The sequence below is a fragment of the Vicugna pacos genome, chromosome 25, assembly GCF_048564905.1.
Source record: "Vicugna pacos chromosome 25, VicPac4, whole genome shotgun sequence".
In the NCBI taxonomy this organism is placed as follows: domain Eukaryota; kingdom Metazoa; phylum Chordata; class Mammalia; order Artiodactyla; family Camelidae; genus Vicugna; species Vicugna pacos.
The window spans coordinates 1,350,235-1,370,078 of record NC_133011.1 but is presented as its reverse complement, the minus strand read 5'-3'; the positions used below and the strand labels follow the sequence as shown (position 1 = coordinate 1,370,078).

Genomic DNA, 19,844 nt, shown 5'->3' with positions numbered 1-19,844 from the left:
GGGTCAGATTGATACTATGTGCCTCCCCATGTGATTCACTGAGAAGAAATTCATAACTGAGGCTGATCATGAAGAATCATCAGATAAACCCAGACTGGGGGGGCCAGTGTATGAAATAATTAGCCCATTTGCTTCCAAAATGCCTATGTCATGAAAAGAAATGCTGAGGAATCGTTCCCAGTGAAAGAAGGCTAAAGAGGCATGACAGCTGAATGCAGCGCATGACTCCGGGTTTTCTTCGGTTGCAGGGACATTATGAGACAAACTGTGAAATCAGAATAAGGCCTGTAAGTCAGATAACACTGATATCGATGTTAATTTCCTAATTTTGATTCTTGTACTGCAGTTATGTAATAAAGAGCCCTTGTTTTTAAAAAATACACCATGAGGTGTTGGGTGGATGAGTAAAGATGCCTCATGTCTACTCTGAAACAGTTCAGGGAAAAATAGAGAGAAAGAAAAGAAAGAAAACAAATATCATAAAACATTAACATAGACAGCTAGTCAGCGGCCGCAGCTGCCGCCGCTCCAGCCTCTTCATCTCCGGCTCGCCTGCTCAGGACTCTCCCCCGGGCCGCCGCTGGGCGAGAAGGAGCCCGGGAGCCGCCGTCTGGACGGGCTTGAGAGTCTGCTCGGCTCGCCCGCCTCGGCCGGGCCCCGCGGGTCGGCCGGGCGCGCGAGGGGCCGCGGCGGTTGTGGCGGCGGCGCCCGGCATGTATCAGAGCCCGCGGCGGCTCTGCTCCGCCCTGCTGCAGAGGGACGCGCCCGGCCTGTGTCGCCCGCCCGGCCCGCGGCCGCGCCGCCGCTCGCCCCCGCCCGCGACCGCCCCCCCCCGCCCCGCTACTGGCGGCGGCCTCAGCGGCCCGCGGCGTCGCGAGGTGCTGCTCCCGAACAGTGTATTCCATGGGAAACGGTACGAGCAGACTCTATGGTGCTCTCGCCAAGACACTGAACAGCAGCGCCGCCTCCCAGCACCCAGAGTATTTGGTGGCACCTGACCCAGAACATCTGGAGCCCGTTGATCCTAAAGAGCTCCTCGAGGAATGCAGGGCTGTCCTGCACACTCGCCCTCCCCGCTTCCAGAGGGATTTTGTGGATCTGAGGGCAGACTGCCCCAGTAGCCACCACCCACCTATTAGGGTCATGCAGTGGAACATCCTCGCCCAAGCTCTTGGAGAAGGCAAAGACAACTTTGTCCAGTGCCCTATCGAAGCACTCAAGTGGGAAGAAAGAAGTGTCTCATCCTGGAAGAAATCCTAGCCTACCAGCCCTACTTGGCCTCCAAGAGGTGGACCACTATTTTGACACCTTCCACCCACTTCTCAGTAGACTGGGCTATCAAGGCGCATTCTTCCCCAAGCCCTGGTCACCATGTCTAGACGTAGAACACAAGAACCGGCCGGATGGCTGTGCCCTGTTTTTTCTTCAGAACCGATTCAAGCTAGTCAACAGTGCCAACATCAGGCTGACAGCCATGACTCTGAAAACCAATCAGGTGGCCATCGCCCAGACACTGGAGTGCAAGGAGTCCAGCCGACAGTTCTGCATCGCCGTCACCCACTTAAAAGCACGTACTGGCTGGGAGCGATTTCGATCAGCTCAAGGCTGCGACCTTCTCCAGAACCTGCAGAACATCACCCAAGGAGCCAAGATTCCCCTTATTGTTTGTGGGGACTTTAATGCGGAGCCCACGGAGGAGGTCTACAAACACTTCGCTTCCTCCAGCCTCAACCTGAACAGCGCCTACAAGCTGCTGAGTGCTGATGGGCAGTCGGAGCCCCCATACACGACCTGGAAGATCTGGGCCTCAGGGGAGTGCCGGCACACCCTGGACTACATCTGGTATTCCAAGCACGCTCTCAGTGTGCGCTCGGCTCTGGATTTGCTCACCGAGGAACAGATCGGACCCAACCGCCTACCATCCTTCAATTACCCTTCAGACCACCTGTCTCTAGTGTGTGACTTCAGCTTTAATGAGGAACCTTGATGGACTTTTATAAGTGCCTGTCTGTCTTTTTAATCACAGGAGTCTTAACCAGGGATGTTTCAGGAAACTGAAGTTGGATAAGAAGTTGACTGAGGAAGGATTCCCAGTTTCCCCAACTTCACTTTCCGTGTTTCCAGCATGCCCTCGGGAAGGAACCCCATAGCTCACAACCCCTTTCCATTAAAACCTACGGCAAAAAAGGTGTTTGCACTCCAGTTTTGGTTTGTACTGTTTTCTTCCCTGTAGCATTTTCTTGATCATTTAAGGGCATTATGTTAGGCTTGTTTTGAAGCTTTTTCAGTTGAGGATGCTATATAAAAATAGACTTGCTTGAGTCCTCCATAACTAACAATAAGTATGCAGGAGTAGTTTCTGTAGACACCATTGCAAGTTATTTATTTGTGGTTTTTTAAATGTCAGCAAGTTATGCATGGCAATATTTATTTTTTATATCTTCATGTAAAATTAAGTAAATTAAAGCAGTATGAACATTTTAAAACCATGCAAAACATTAAGTTCTAGCGTAATTTATAGAAATTTTCTTACAGCTTTAAAGATGTTTTTACTTAGGGTCTAACAATCGTAGTGTACAAAGGACCTGTTTAACCTAGAGGGGTTTTTGTTATTTAAATGGAGTATCAGTTCTCCTTGATAGGTTCTTCATGAATCCTTACTTTGCCTCCATGTTCCCTATTACTGTGTTTCTTTAAGTGAGTCCACGGCCAGTCTTCATTATTTAATCAATGTTGGCATTTCCAGTTTCCCATCAGAATGGTAGCGGGGTGTGTTTGAGGTCACTTAGTGCCATTATTCGTAACGGTATGTGCTTTTCACAATAGGTTATTTGGGAGCCTTTATGTGGCAGTGGCTAAAAAGTCAGTGGGACCTTTTCGGAGATGGGAAACCATTTCTAGCCTGTTAATGAGGTTGTTGTTAAAATTTACTAAGTTTACTGGTTCAAAAATTCTAGAAAGAAGGATATAAAGTTAGAAAAACAGCCCAGAATTCTCTTCCATCAGAAATCAAAATGGTATAGATAACAGGTAAAGCCCCTTTCAAACAAAATCACCCAAAATAGCCTATTGGTAATAAATTAAAAGTATTTTAATCCATGAGTTGTAAATATTCAAGATTAATAAATGGTCTTTTAAAGCTAAAAAAAAAACATTAACATGTGAGGAATTTGGGTGAAGGGTATATGGAAGTTCTTTCACTATTTTTGCCATTTGTCTTTAAGTAGGAAATTATGTCAAAATAAAGGCAAAGATAAAAATGATGGGTGCTTGAACTGGTGCAACAGCAGTGGGGCTAGAGATCACAGGATATGAAAGAACAATGCGGGAGGTAAAATGGTAAAATTTAAGTGATGGGTTATGTATGAGGGGTCCACAATGAACAGAAGACTGTGGTTTTGTAGTAGTGCAATTGTCATCATTTTGGTACTCTTAGCGTGAACTGCTAAGTTGTCTGAATAATATTTTGAATGTGCCCTGGCTAAAGAATCCTAATACGTATTTCTGTAATTTTTTATATTTCCCTTGGATGAACACAGTCAATAAATATTAGTAGATTCAGAACAAGATCCTAAATATCCACGTCATCAGTAGTAATAAGAGTTTAATTCTTTGCCCCTGAAAAGCAAGCAGTTGGGAATTTACCCAGCAAGGGACGGAAGAATGCCCCTGACAGAAGTCCATCATCTAGTCAGGAAGGAGTTAGGGTCCATCTGTTTCTCTCAGTCTCTGTGTACAAGTGGAGCTTGAGATGGAGGAGAAAGGAAGTAGTTTGATTTCACTTCTTCTTTTTGCCGTCTCCATCTATTCTTCTATTTCACTTCCAGTTTTAACCCTTAAACTAACTGCTTCCCTCCTCTGTCTTATTCCACAGTAGTGACAGCACAGAGAAATACATAAGCATTCTGGGAAGCTCCTTTTGTCTTCCATAATTGAAGCAGTGGAACCAGGACAAGACAGATGGAGACACTGAACCGTGGTACAGTTGAACCAAAGGCTTCAGCAGATCCCATGGGGAAGCACTGGAGCTAGAATGGCCCTTCAAAGGGTCCTGGATTATCCTGAATTGAGGCAAAGAGGCTGGTCCTTTGAATTTCCCCTGGCCCCGCATGAGTTAGTCGTGGAACGCACGCTGTCCCTAGGGAGAAAGCACAGACTTGGGCAAGGCAGCTTTCCTTTGGCAGAGGACAGTGTCCAGAGAAAGAGGGAATTCCTGGAGAGGAAACTGGCTGTTTGTTTCAGCAACCAGCACTCCTAGCTGTTGACAGACGGAATGAGCCTATACAAGTGGGGCGGGCTGGGGGAGGCATCTGGGCAGTGTGCCGCAGCAGCCACTTTGTTTCTGTCCCTGTCTTTGCCCCGAGCAAGGGAACCTGAATAATCCACCCAGCTTTCCCAAGCTTTTGTGTTCTTATCTGGATGCAAGGGAAGTGGAAGAGCTGCATTCTAGCTGATAGACTTTACACTCAGACTTTTTATTTTAAGGACTATTCTCTGTTTTATTTATAAATTTGTTGTTTTTAAAATATTCTCAAGGCAAGGCAAAGAAGGGGCTTTTATGAGATTTTTTTTCTGATTTTCATAAAAATTGATGGCTCTATCAATGCACTGCTTCATTTAAAATAACCTCGAAGTCAACACTTAGTTTTCATAAGCTGAGGATTTCCTAATTTCTTTTATGAACAGCATATTCACAAGGTATGTGGCTTTTATTGTGCCACCTAGTTTTGTCACTGTGCTGTGGAATCCATTGCTTTATTTTGTGATCATAAGTTATATCTATTCACCTTTAAACACACACACACACACACACACACAGACCAACTTTCACTAATGAATCTAAAAAGACTTCAGAATACAATTTTAATGTCACTGTGGTTGGGTGGGACTACTTTTAAACCACCCCTGAGGAAAAAGTTTATATCTCATTCTTAAATGTCTGCAAGGAGCTCTTTCAGAATGTAGTATATCCTTCATTCAGTGATCAGCAACCATCATAGTTAGGAAGTTCTTTCTGAAATCTAACCTAAATCTCTCCTACTGCAATTTCAAACCACTACCTTTTCCATCCTTAATGAATTAGGAAAGGACCTGGTAATCACTGTCACTTACCTCTTATAGTTTTCATATGTTTAACTTTTTAAGAATTTATTAATACCTAAACATTCTCTCTTACATGACCTTTTATCACACTCAGCTATCGTCTGCTTTTTAACTCTTGACAAATGTTAGTCTTTGGGGGGCATTTTTCTAGCTTCTCTATATATTCCATAAAGCATGGAGACCAAACTTAATGAGTCTTTAAAACACCGTGAATGATGGAGTCTTTGTTATTTTAGGAGTTTGGCATGTTACAACCCAACATGGGTTAGCTTTCAAATTGCCTTAAACTATCCCTACATTAAAAATGTATATTTGATTATTTAACCTCAAGGAAGAAACCATTTTCCCATAAGACCTATTTATAAAGTAAGATAGTATCTTCCCTTATAGGGGAAGCTAATGTAAACTATTAATAACATATATCAGGTGCAAAATGTTCTTTTTTTTAAACATTTTTTATTGATTTATAATCATTTTACAATGTTGTGTCAAATTCCAGTGTTCAGCACAATTTTTCATTCATGGACATATACACACTCATTGTCACATTTTTTCCTCTGTGATTTATCATAACATTTTGTGTATATTTCCCTGTGGCAAAATGTTCTTAATGCTAACTCTTTCTAAATACTCTTTAAAATAACAAGACTGGCTCTGTCTATTAGAGCTTGGTTTTGAAAGACAAATATGCTAATTATTCCTAGTCTAATAATCAATACTTGGGCAGTTCCTGTTTTCTCTGAAAGCAGTCTTCATGACCTCATTGGCTAATGTGAACTTCTTGTATGTAACATCTTTCCTAATGTTTGCAAAATTAAAAGAAAAAAATGAATAGAGCTGCTTGACAGGCTTTTTTGTAAGCATGTAAAGTTTAAAAGAATTACCCAGTGGAAAGGTATCCCATGCTGTTGAATTAGAAGAATTAATATTATTAAAATGGCTATACTACCCAAAGAAATCTACAGATTTAGCGTGATCCCTATCATATTACCCAGGAAATTTTTCACTGAACTGGAATAATCCTAAAATGTATACAGAATCACAAAACACCCAGAATTGCCAAAGCAGTCCTGAGGGGAAAGAACAAAGCTGGAGGCATAATCCTCCCAGCTTCAGACAATACTACAAAGTTGCAGTAATCAAAACAGTGTGGCACTGGCACAAAAGCAGACATATGGATCAGCAGAACAGAAGAGAGACTCCAGAAATAAACCCACACACCTATGGTCAGTTAATTTTCAACAAAGGAGGCAAGAATATACAATGAAGAAAAGACAGTCCCTTCAGCACTTGGTAATGGGGAAGCTGGACAGCCACATATAAATCAATGAAGTTAGAATACTCCCTCACACCATATGTAAAAGTAAACTCAAAATGGCTTAGAGATTGAATATAAGACAGGATACCATAAACTCCCTAGAAGAGAACATAGGCAAAACATTCTCTGACATAAACCTTAGCAGTGTTTTCTAAGCTCAATCTCCCAAGGCAATAGAAATAAAAGCAAAAATTAACAAATGGGACCTAGTCAAACTTATATGCTTTTGCACAGCAAAGGAAATCATAAACAAAATGAAAACACGAACTACAGAATAGGTGAAAATATTTTCAAATCATTCAACTGACAAGGAATTAATTTCCAAAATATACAGACAGCTCATACAGCTCACTATCAAAGAACAAACAACCCAATCAAAAAATGGGCAGAAGACCAAATAGACATTTCTCCAAAGAAGACATACAGATGGCCAAGCACATGAAAAGGTGCCCACCATCACTAATTATTAGAGAAATGAAAATCAAAGCTACAATGAGGTATCACCTCACACAGGTCAGAATGGCCATCTTTAAAAAGTGTACAAATAATAAATACTGGAGAGGGTGTAGAGAAAAGGAAACCCTCCTACACTGTTGGTGGGAACATAAATTGTTGCAGCCACTTTGGAGAAAAGTACGGAGGTTCCTTAAAAAACTAAAAATGGTGTTGTCATACGACCAGCAATCCCATTCCTGGGCTTATATCTGGAAAAGACAGAAACTCTAATTCAAAAAGATATATCAACTGTACACCAGAAATTAACACAACATTGTAAATCAACTGTACTTCAGTTAAAAAATACACGCACCCCAATGTTCATAAGAGCACTATTTACAATAGCCAAGACATGGAAACAATCCAAGTGTCCATCAACAGATGACTGGATAAGGAAGAAGTGGTATAGATATACAATGGAATACTACTCAGCCATAAAATAGAATAAAATAATGCTATTTGCGGTAACATGGATGGACATGGAGAATGTCATTCTAAATCAAGTAAGCCAGAAAGAGAAAGAAAAATACCATATGGTATCACTCACATGTGGAATCTAAAAAAAAAAAAGACAAATGAATTTATTTAGAAAACAGAAACAGACTCACAAGAGAGAAAACAAATTTATGGTTACCAGTGGGGGAAGGGGATGGGAAGGGATAAATTGGGAATTCGAGATTTGCAGATATGAACTAATACGCAAAAAATAGATAAACAACAAGTTTATACCAAATAGCATAGGGAACTATATTCAATATCTTGTAGTAACCATGGTGAAGAAGAATATGAGAACAAATTTATGTATGTTCCTATATGGCTAAAGTATTGTGCTGTACACTAGAAATTGACACATTATAAACTGACTACACTTCAATAAAAATATATATTAAAAAATGTTTTTAAGTAAAAAAAAAAAGTAGTTGTAAACTAAAGGTGCTTTCAGACACAGGACTTTTCAATTCAACTGACAATTATATAGTAAAACAAATACTTGAATGACTCTCACAAGCAGTGCAAATGACTCCAGAGGAGGAAATTCAGCAACAAATTTTAGAAAAGGCTAAATTATAAATGAATATTGACTGGATAATGACTGAGCAAAATAATTATAGTAATGTCTTTGGAGTTTAAAATGGATATAAAATTGAAATACATGGCAACAATAAGGCAAAGAGTGAGCAGTAAATTAAGTTTATTATAAATTAATGATTCAGCATAATTCAAATCAAAATTCCAGCAGATTTATTCTGTGTGTGTGAAATTGACCAGCTGATTTTAAAATTCATGTGAAAATGCAGAAGACAAATAAGAGCCAAGGACATTTTGAAAAAGAATAAAAATAGGAGAACTTAATTCTGAATAGCATGTCATATTTTGAAGCTCTAGTAAGACAGTGTCACATTGGTACAAAAAAGAAAATTTCAGTTGAATAGAAAATTGTTGGGCTATATGCATTTTATTTTGCACACACACACATACATATATATACACATATATATACTGCCCTTCAATAAAACTAGTAAAAATGTAATTGAATTCTGAAACCCAACTAAAATAATTTTAAATTCAATTTTAGAAAATTTCAATAAGAAAGAAAAATAAATTACTCAGGAATAAGTACAACAAAAATTGTTCAAGACCAGGAGGGAGAAAATATATAACTAATGAAACATATGACTAAATACTAAAATGAATGGAGTCATATGTCACATTTAGAAGTAGGAGAATATGGTATCATAAAAAGGTTGATTTGTCCTATACTGGTGTATTAAATATAAATCCAGTGAAAATTTGTGTAAGAAAAGGAGTCCACTGGAATAACTCAGAAAGCTGTGTTAAATTTTATGAGATGATTCTAAAATTTCTATGAAAGGCATGGACTACAATCAAGGGACACCTGAATCAGAAGAACAATGTGATCGGCAGAATTCTAAGATGGCTCTCAAGACCTCCTCCTGCTGATGTACATGTCCTATATAGCTATTTCATGAAGTTTGTGATTGTGATTATCTAGTTATTCCTGTGTTTAGGCTATGTTACAATGTTGCACGGCCCAGTTTCCTCAAAAAAAAAAAGGGGAGATTATCTGGAATGGCCCTGACCTAATCCAGTCAGCCCTTAAATGGAATTGTACATTTCCTGAAAAAGAGATTTAAAGCATGAGAGGGATTTAATGCAAGGGAGATACGCCATTGCTCTCTTTGAAGATGGAGAATGCCACGTGACAGAAATGTAATGCCCTTCAGGAGTTGAGAATGGACAGCATATGACAGCCAGCAAGGAATCGGGGACCTGAGTTCTACAAATTCAAGGAATTGACTCTTGACGTAACACCATGAGAAGGGAGGACTCAAGCTTCAGATGGGAAGGCAGCCCAGCGTACTTCTGGATTTTAACTTGGGAGACCTTGAAACCAGAATCAAGTGATGTCAAGCCCAGATTTCTAACCTACCAAGCACTGAGACAATGACTGGGTGCTTAAGCTGTTAAATTTGTGATTTATTTTTTTAACACAGCAATAGAAACCCAACAAAAACAAGACAGAAGATTTTGCTCTACCAGGTATTGAATTAAAAACCTATCAGAGTTAAACTAGGTGAAATTTGTGTAAGAAAAGGGAGTCCGCTGGAATAAAATAATGATCCCCAAGAAAACCTGTGCATATATGGAAACTTGGTGTTTGCTGAAGTGGCAAGCAAGATCAGTGGAGAAATAATGAATTATTCAGTAAATGGTTTTGAATTAAATGGTTTTGAACTAATCAGTAATCTGAGTATTTTTTAAAAAGTCCTTCATTCCTCTCTTCTACAGCACCTGCAAATATTCTGAAATAAAATTTTAAATATGAAAAGAAAACTTTATAATTTTAGAAATAAAAAAAGAAATGATTTCTGCCCTAAGGAGCACATAGATACCTTAAGACATGAAAAGCAGAAACAATAAAGAACAAAATTATAAAATGGAAAAAGTCAGACATTTGGACTATTTAATTGCAAGGCAGAAGACTAAAAACACAAATTAACACAAATTAGAGAGCATTTTGTGATAGTCCAGGAAAGAAGAAAATATGAGCCTATCATATCTGGCAATCTACTCCTAGATATATCTTCACGAAAACCTCTCTGACAGGGGAATGTGGAGATATATATATATCTTTCATGTATGTATATATATATATATATATACCTTTATATATATATGTTATATATATATATATATTCCTTTCATGTCAGGTTTATTAATTGCCCCAAGTGCTATAAAAAATGTATATATATTTATAGCAGCATTGTTTACAATAATAAAAAATTGAAAATAAACTGATTGGCCAAAAATCTTAGCAAAAATAAAGGTCAGCTGATTTACAGAAAGAAATAATAAGCTTTGAAAGTAAATTAATTTGAATCCTGTGTATCAACAAGATGGAGTTCACAATTTAATGCCAAATAAAATAACAAGTTATAGAAGAATACAGGCAATATATGTTCCCTTTCACAATTAAACACATGCAAGATAATAATTCTAGGAGAATGTATATGTACTACAAATACAGAGAAATTCATGATAACAATGATTGTCAAATTAGGCCAGTAGTTATTTGTGTATGGGCGAAGGGAGGGTGAGTGATTAGTGAGGGAACAGAAAAGATACCTATGTGGTTGCTTCTCATTACATTAAGCAGTATTTTTATTTCTGAAGGTGAATTGTTGGCACATAGATACCTTAGATTTTATAAAGTGATATGCTTTACATGTTTTTATATCTGCAATAAACCATTTTGTTTTTAGAAAATAATTTACATTGCTTTTATTCTTTTTAGCCTTTGAAAAATTTTTGAATGCATCATCTTATTTAGTCATCATAAATCTTTGCATGATTGTTCAGGCATTTTTTTACCACCTATTTTTTAGATAGAGAAAACACAGTTTAAAATGACAGTATCTATCAAAGTATTCTGATAAAAATTATGCATACAATTCAACATACTTAGCTATTTCTTCTAAAAGGAAAGAAACAGAAGGATTATTGAATGTCTACAAACTACCAGGATACTTTCATATTATCTCCATAAGTCACAGGAACAATCCAGTGAGCTAAGTATCATTATACCACTACAGCAATAAGTAATCTAAGATTTGCAAAAGGTAAGTCATGTGCCCTAAAATTCCTCCACAGCAGCAAAGCTATAGTTTGTCTGTATGACCACAAACTTTAGATTCATTTTATGTATCACTGATTCTCTAAAGCACCTGGCTTCTTAGTAATTGAGTTATTGTATTTCATAAAATAAAGAGCCGATAATTTGCTTTCCTGCAAATAATCTCTAAATTCATTTGAAACTTTTCAAAATGGTCTGTTCTCTGTATGAAAAGAAAACACCCTAAAATTATAAAAACACTTTTCTATTCTCAAAAATAATACTCTGAGAGGATTTTCTTTTTCCTTCCAATTTTGCTATTCCGTGCAGTGGCAACATTTTAACTGTGAAATTTCCACCCTGGAAGTCATTTCCTCACAGACTGTAAATCCATAGGGCCGAGAGTAATTCCGTTTTCTTACTTATGCAACATGACGCTCCATGCTGGGTGCTGGCTACTCTGTTGGTTCCATGATGCTGCATACCGAACCTAAGCTTAGTTTCCTTGAAAGTTAGACCTTTCATGTCAGGTTTAGTAATTGCCCCAAGTGCTGTAAAAAGAATGTATTAAATCATTTGCATACTAGTTAAATTACGGCCCCCAAACACCCCCTGTCTGTCGACCTTCATTCTCTCTCATTGAAGAGCTCTCCCCCTAGCTTTGATAGGAGAGAGAGGCACAGAGAATATCAAAGTCATTATTTGGACTTCAGCTATTCATCTCTGTGTCCTAATCCTTATAAGCCTGCCGTTCACAAGCTTCCTGGAAAGTCAAAAAAATCTTTTGAACTGAATAACTGAAGTTCTAACAGCCTAACGTCCTTGAAAACTGGAGAAACAAAAAAGACCTCCCTCGAATTACTACCTACTGTTCTAGATAGTCTCAGATTACAGTGATGAGAAAAATGATTCTGAACAGTTACCAAGGTTTCAAATGGGTGGTGTTTTTTCACAAGATATAATTCTTTTCCTAGTGCATTATCTGTATTCTTTAATGAATTGTCATTTTGTTCCCCTTTGGGGAATATCTATTCAAATTACAGGAGAGAACATTTTACTAATAAACACTGAGTTCAAGCTGGATTAATCTTTAGCTTTTTAAAATGTATTTTAGCAAAGCAACAACAATGTATATTAAGCAACTGTGTAATATTGTAAATCATACTATATTTAACATGTCTTTACACGTGTAAGGGCCAAAACCTGAATATAGTGGTTTCTCTCATCTCTATATAAAGTCATAAAGATTTATTTGCTACTTTAAAATATTTAACAGCATCCTGAAATTAGGTACTAAGAAGATGAACTATACAATTTATTTAGTTTAATCTCCCTGGAGTTACCTTAATGTTACATGAGAGGTAAAGTTTCCAGGTCTCAGTGTTGTGTTTTCAGTAGTTACTCCACATAGAAAAGCCTATCAAATACTGTAATGTAGTTTTATATATCCACGGTTCCATAGACTTTGTCTAAGAAATCATGATAAGGCACTGCAAATATTTCAGCATTTTAAATACGGTAATTCTATATACACACTACTGAGGGTGAGTAATTAGTTGCTTAGTGATGAGTCCCTGAGTGAAAAATATAAGTCTGCTTAAAGATTGGATTTTCAGCAGACAATAGTGACATTAAAAACTCAGGAATAAGTACAACTTATTAGTATTTCTGAGCATAGTTTCAGAGCACTTAGAAGCCTGAAATTTAAAGACCTACCTTAGAAAACAAAGAGATATCATTAAATATTTTAAAAATATTTATAGACTCGAAACGCAGCCAAATTGGGGGATTTTGACAAATATTATTTTAAAAACTAACCTGTGTGCATTAAAATCTAATTATAAAAATAGTTGTAAATTATTGTATTTAGTATCAACCTAGGTAAGATCTCATTCAGTGTCCCTCAAAGGATAAGTTTTCAAGGAGTCATATCATTTTTAGAACTTCATAATAACTGGTTACATGTTACTTATTCTCCGTCCCCTGAATGGCAACTTCATAAACTTTCCATGCTTTTCAATTTCAGAGCCAAAGTTTGGGCTTAGAATTGCATCATCTATAAATTAGTATCTAAAGTGACAACATTTAACTTATGCTCTTTTGATAAGTATATCTGATTAAACTAATTATGGCTTGTCCTATGGTGAAAACAAAAACAAAAAATGTTTATTATTAAGCTGGAAACTCATACTGACTTCATAAAAAAAATGACTTACTAGCACCAAGTGAAAATCCATGACATCATGTATTACTCTACAAATAAAGGTATAATGAATTATACACTACCCATAGTAGAATAATTATGCCAATGCAAAAGAACCTTCAATTTAAGTGATATACAAATTGAAAGCTGATTTATTAAGGACAAAGCTCAGTTTTGTACATATCAACTACTAGCAGTTAATTTATAGTAAATGAAGGAAAATTACTAATGGATAATTAATGACTTAATTATATAATATATGTCATAATTATTTATAGTCAATTGTAACTTATTAATTATAAAATATTAATAATTAACTATAAATGTATTATATTTAATGTTCAGTTATCTAATATTTTTAAATAGTTATTTAATTATCTAAATAAGTATTTCACTTTGGTCTTCACTGTTATTTTCTATGCACCATTAAAAAATAAACTAATATTTAAAATAATCATTTACCTTTCAAAACAATATAATTTATCCCATTATAATGTTATTAATTGGAATTTTATTCTGTAATATTGCTTGTACTTAATTTGTCCATGTTTGATTTCATAATTGAATTATAAATATGTGCACTTTAATATTACATCTTTAATATAAATGAACATTGGTATAAGCAGAGGTGTGTTCTCTCAAATCAATCTGATTTGAGAAACACTGTTTAAAAAGTTATTCCTATGAGAAGTACTTCAAACAGAAGAGTTAATTTTGAATAATTACATTTTAAAATTCTCAACTGTTTGATAACATACGTAAAACAAATTATTTTATAAGAAAATATAAAAAAGAAATATAAAATATAAAGGAGTGTTAAGTGAAGTACCACTGACCTTCAGAAATTCTAAATTTATAATTTATTTTATCATAATTTATTTTAATAAAATGACTTTATTCTAATTTAGAATTAAAATTACTTCATAAACTATAAGTATCACGATGTTCTTTCTGAGGCTCATCAGGATACAGCCCACATGGTGATCATGTAATGTACTCTTTAAAGATCTTCTCCGTTGTTTGCTTCTCCTTCCTGCTTCCCTTGTACCGAATATTAACCACGCATTGAAAGTTTCTTACAAAAGATATATTTATGAGTATCTCACAACTTTTTTCTCCTCTCCTTTCCTATGATTTTGTTACATTATTTCTACAGTTTTATAGCATACATTGTTTGCATCCTCCTGTCACTCCTGTACTCATATTTGCTTCATATTTAATTATACGTCATGATGGTTCTTAGTGCTTTTTACAGAATTTTCCTCAGTCATCTCTGAATTGGTTGATTGGTAACAACTAGTTGTTACCTAAGAAAGTCTGTAGGAAAAATTATTTCTCATACTCAATTTTTTGTCACCATTTAATAATGATGGACACTTTGGCTGGATAATAAATACTTAGCAAATTCTTTAAGCTGACAGTCAACCTGAAAGTTACATCACTGTTTCTGTGTGCTGAATATTGATCTGAATCGGAGCCCACACTGATTTTTTTCTCTAAAAAATAAATGAATCATTTCACCTGAATGCCCAAATAATTTTTTCTTTTAACCAGAAGATTACTACATTCATTAAGATATATCTTAGGGATTTTGGTTTTGGGGAGAAGTCAATTATTCCTTGGTATGTTAGTAATATTTTTTCATGGTTATTTTGCTCTTTATAGAATATCACAAAAAATGGAAACAATACAGTAGGTAGCAACATCACACTTTTTTCACTTAACAGGCTTTTTAAATTGATCTATGTTATTGCAATATCAATTTCTGCTGGTAAGTAGTATTGCACTGTATGGACCTACGTGATGTATTTTTAGCTCACAGTTGATAGAAACAACCCAAATGCCTAATTTTGGGCTATTATGCATAAAGCTGCTAGACACACTAACTCAAGTCTTCATGGTGCATTTGCATTCATTTCTCTTAAGTAAATACCTAATGGTAAAATTATTGGGTTATATGGTAAGTATATGTCTAATTTTATAATATACTGATAGAGTTTTTTAATGGGACTTTGTATTCTGACCAGCAGTATATGAGAGCCCCGTATACTCTTATAACCTCACAAACTCTTACTGTCAAACTTTTCTTTTTGTTTTTAAACATCTTTATTGAGGTATAAGTGATATACTAAAAACTGCATGTATTTAATGTATACAATTTAATGAGTTTGAAAATAAAGATACACCCATAAAACCATCATCACAATCAAAGTAATAGTCTTATCTATTCTCTGCAAAAGTTTCCTTATATCTCTTTGCTTTGTTTTTTGTGGTAAGAACACTTAACATATGTAAAACATGTAGTTTTAAGTGCATGATACAGTCTTGTTTACTGCCACCAATGTGCTGTATGGCAGAGCTCTGCAACTAATCCTACTTGCATAACTGAAACATTTTATGCATTTATTTTTTAAAATTTCCCCAGACTCACTGAGGAATAATTGACAAATAATTGTATATAAAGCACACAACATGATTTGATATACGTACAAAATGTTTACCAAGATCAAGGTAATTAACACATCAGTTACTTCATACATTTGTCTTTTTTAATTACTTTTTTATGATGAGAATTTTTAAGATCTATGCTTAGAAAACCTTACATATATAGTATCGTATTATTAATTGTACATTGGATCTTCAGAATGTATTCATATTCTAACTGAAAGTTTCTACCCTTTGACTTACATTTCCCCCTTTCCCTCTCCCCACCAGGGCTCCTGGCAACATCATTCTATGCTCTAAGTATGAGACTTTTTTTTATTCCACATATAAGTGTTACCATGAAATGTTTATCTTACTCTGGCTTCTCTCATTTAGCATAATGCCCTCCAGATTCATACAGGTTATTGCAAATGGCCGGCTCTCCTCCTTTTGATGGCTGAATAATATTCCACTGATTGTGTGATTGTGTGTATGTGTCACATTTTCTTTGTCCATTCACCCATCTATGGAAACAGTTTTTTTTCCATATATTGACTACTGTGAATAATGCTACAATAAACTTAGAGTCCAGATATATCTTTGAGATACTGATTTCATTTTCTTAAGGTATATACCCAAGAATAGGGTTGCTATATTGTATAATAATTATGTTCTTAATACTTGAATGACTCACCATACAGTTATCCCTAATGGCTGTACCAATTTGCATTCCCAGTGAACAAGGGCTCAACTTTCTCCACATCTTCACAAAATTTGTTATATCATCATTTTGATAATATCCATTCTAACACGTTTGAGGTGATTTCTCACTATGGTTTTGATTTGCACGTTCCTGATGATTAATGACTTTTAGCACTTATTCCTGTACCTATTGGCTATTTGGATTTTTCTTTTTTTTTTTTTTTTTTGGAAAAAGGTCCATTCAGGTCTTTTGCCAACATTTTAATTGGATGTTTTTGCTATTGAGTTATATTAATTATTTACTTATATATATATATATCAATCCTTATCAGATAAATGGTTTGCAAAAATTTTCTCCCATTCCATAAGTTGCCTTTTCAGTTTATTGTTTCCTTTGCTGTACAGCAGTTTTTAGTTTGAGATAGTTTCACTTGTTTATTTTAGCTTTTGTTCCCTGTACTTTGGGTGTCTTATCCAAAAAATCATTGCCAAGACCAATGTCAAGGAGCTTTTCCTCTATGTTTTCTTCTAGGAGTTTGATGGTTTCAGGTCTTATATTTACATTTTCAACCTATTTCAAGTTAATTATGAGTAAGACTGGGATCTAATTTCATTCTTTTGCATGTGGATATCCAGTTTTCTGAACACTGTTGACGAAACCATCTTTTCCTCATTGTGTGTTCCTGACACCCTTGTAAAAGATTAGTCGACTCTGCATGTGTGGGTTTATTTATGGGTTCTCTATTCTGTTCCTTTGGTTTATGTGCCTGTTTTTATTCCAGTACTATACCATTTAACTATCATTATGGTTTTCATTGGCCTATCCCTGATAACTAATGGTGCTGAGTATTTTTGCTTGTACTTATTTTCCAATTTACCCATCCTTTGTTTTTAATGACAGAAGCAATTGTTCTACAAAAAAAAAACAAAAAAACAAATGGAACCTAATTAAATTTACAAGCTTTTGCACAGCAAAGAAACCATAAACAAAACAAAATGACAACCTACGGAATGGGAGAAAATATTTGCAAATGGTGTCACTGACTGACAAAGGCTTAATTTCCAGAATATATTAACAGCTCATACAACTGAATAACAAAAAACCAAACAACCCAATCCCAAAATGGACAGAGGATCTACACAAGCAATTCTCCAGTGAAGACATACAAATGGCCAATAGGCACATGAAAAATACTCAGTATCACTAATTATCAGAGAAATGCAAATCAAAACTGCAATGAGATATCACCTTACACCAGTCAGAATGGCCATCATTTAAAAGTCTATGAACGATAAATGCTGTAGAGGGCATCGAGAAAAGGGAACCCTCCTACACCGCTGGTGGGAATGTAGTTTGGTACAGCCATTATGGAAATCAGTATGGAGATTCCTCAGAGGACTTAAAATAGACATGCTATATGATCCAGCAGTCCCACTTCTGGGTATATATCCAGAGGGAACTTGAATTCAAAAAGATACATGCACCTCAATGTTTATAGCAGCACTATATACAATAGCAAAGACATGGAAACAACCTAAATGTCCATCAACAAGATGACTGGATAAAGAAGTTGTGGTATATTTGTACAATGGAATACAACTTAGTGATAAAAAGAACAAAATAATGCCATTTACAGCAACATGGATGGACCTAGAGATCGTCATTCTAAGTGAAGTAAGCCAGAAAGAGAAAGAAAAATACCATATGAGATCACTCACATGTGGAATCTAAAAAAAAGATAACACACACTATGAACTCGTCTACAAAACAGAAATGGAGGCACATAGTAAACATTCTTATGGTTACCGGGGAAAAGGGGTGGGAAGGGATAGATTTGGGAGTTTGTGATTTACAAATGTTAGCCACTATATATAAAAAGAGATTTAAAAAAAAAGTTTCTTCTGTATAACACAAGGAACCATGTTCAATATCTTGTAATATCCTCTAATAAAAAAAATATGAAGATGAATATATGTATGTTTATGCATGATTAGAACATTGTGCTGTACACTAGAAATTGACTGTACTTCAAAAAAATTGTAATTGTAATTGAGTGTACTTCAAACAAAAGAAGCAGCAGCAATTGCTCTGCATCAGTCCCACCAGTTGGAATCTCCTTGTTTCATAATTTAAGTATTTTGGTGAGTATATAGTGGCGTCTCATTGTGGATTTAATCTGTATTTCCTTGATGACCAATGAGATTGGCTAGTATTTTATATATTTATTGATCTTCCATCAAGCATCTTCTCTTCAAGCCTCTTGCTCATTTTTAAAATGTAATTGGCTTTTTTAAAATTGATATCTATGTGTTATTTTCCTAATTTGAGTAAAAGTCACAGCTTATGCATTGGAAATATCTTACCCCAGTCTGTGGCTTAACAATTCTTAAATCAACGGTATCTTTAGATAAACTTTTTCATTCCTTAATAAAGACCTTTCTATGTCCTATATGAGAAATTTTCATATTTTCATATCTCAATATTTTTCTATGTTTCTTCTGCAAGCTACCATGTTAAATAATTCACATCTACAATCTATCACAAACTATTTCTGGATGCTTTGAGAAGATGGTCAAGTTTTATTTTACTTCTCCTGTGGCATAGCCAATTAACTCAACACCATATTTGGAAACACTGTTTTTCTCTTATTTCACACTGGAAATTTAGTCACAAATCAAGAATGGTTCTGTTTTCTGAGTTTCCATTTTATTCCATTGTCTATGTGTCTATGCCTTTAAAAACACCTCACAGCTTAGGTTCCTGCAGGCATTACTTCCAGGCCAGAATGTAGCGGATAAAGAGGGAAGAGGCCTCAGTATCTCAAGTAGGCAGATTCAATTTGATTTTCCTGTTTCTAAAAAAAAATCCCAACTAATTGAGATTGACCATCCAACATCCTTCTCCCTTTTTTTCTTGTCTTCTATGTCCTATAATTATCCTTATTTAAAAAATTTTAATTGAAGTACAGCCAATTACAATGTGTCAATGTGCAGCACAATGTCCTAGTCATGTGGATACATACATATATTCAGTAATTTTCCTTTCTATTTCTCCTTTTCCTCCAGAGGATCCCTATAATCTTCTAAATCAAAAGCTAATATTAAATAAATATTTATTAAATTTTAGATAGTTTAATATGTTTGTTCATATGAGAGAGTCCAGTGATGTAATGGCAAAAAATAAAGAAACTGTTATTCTCCCTAATAGCTGAGAAAGATGAAAATGTGTAATATCTAAGGCAAGAGATTAAAAATAGCATACTGAGGATTCAAGCAAATCAATTTTTTCAAAACTACAGGAACTCTGTTCCAAGAGGAAAAACAAACTTCTCAAAGCCATCTAGTCATCAAAAATAAATAAGGAAACAAATGGAACAATGAGAAACTAACATTTTAAATATTGATATCTTAATACTACGCTATATATTCTGATTACCTTCTGCACATTTTTCACCTTATAGGTA

At 35.5% G+C, this 19,844-nt stretch overlaps 1 pseudogene; it reads left to right on the top strand.

The window, feature by feature from the left end:
• Positions 1-713: 713 nt before the first annotated feature.
• LOC140689214 (nocturnin pseudogene) overlaps positions 714-19,844 on the top strand; it is a 73,229-nt pseudogene continuing 54,098 nt past the window's right edge.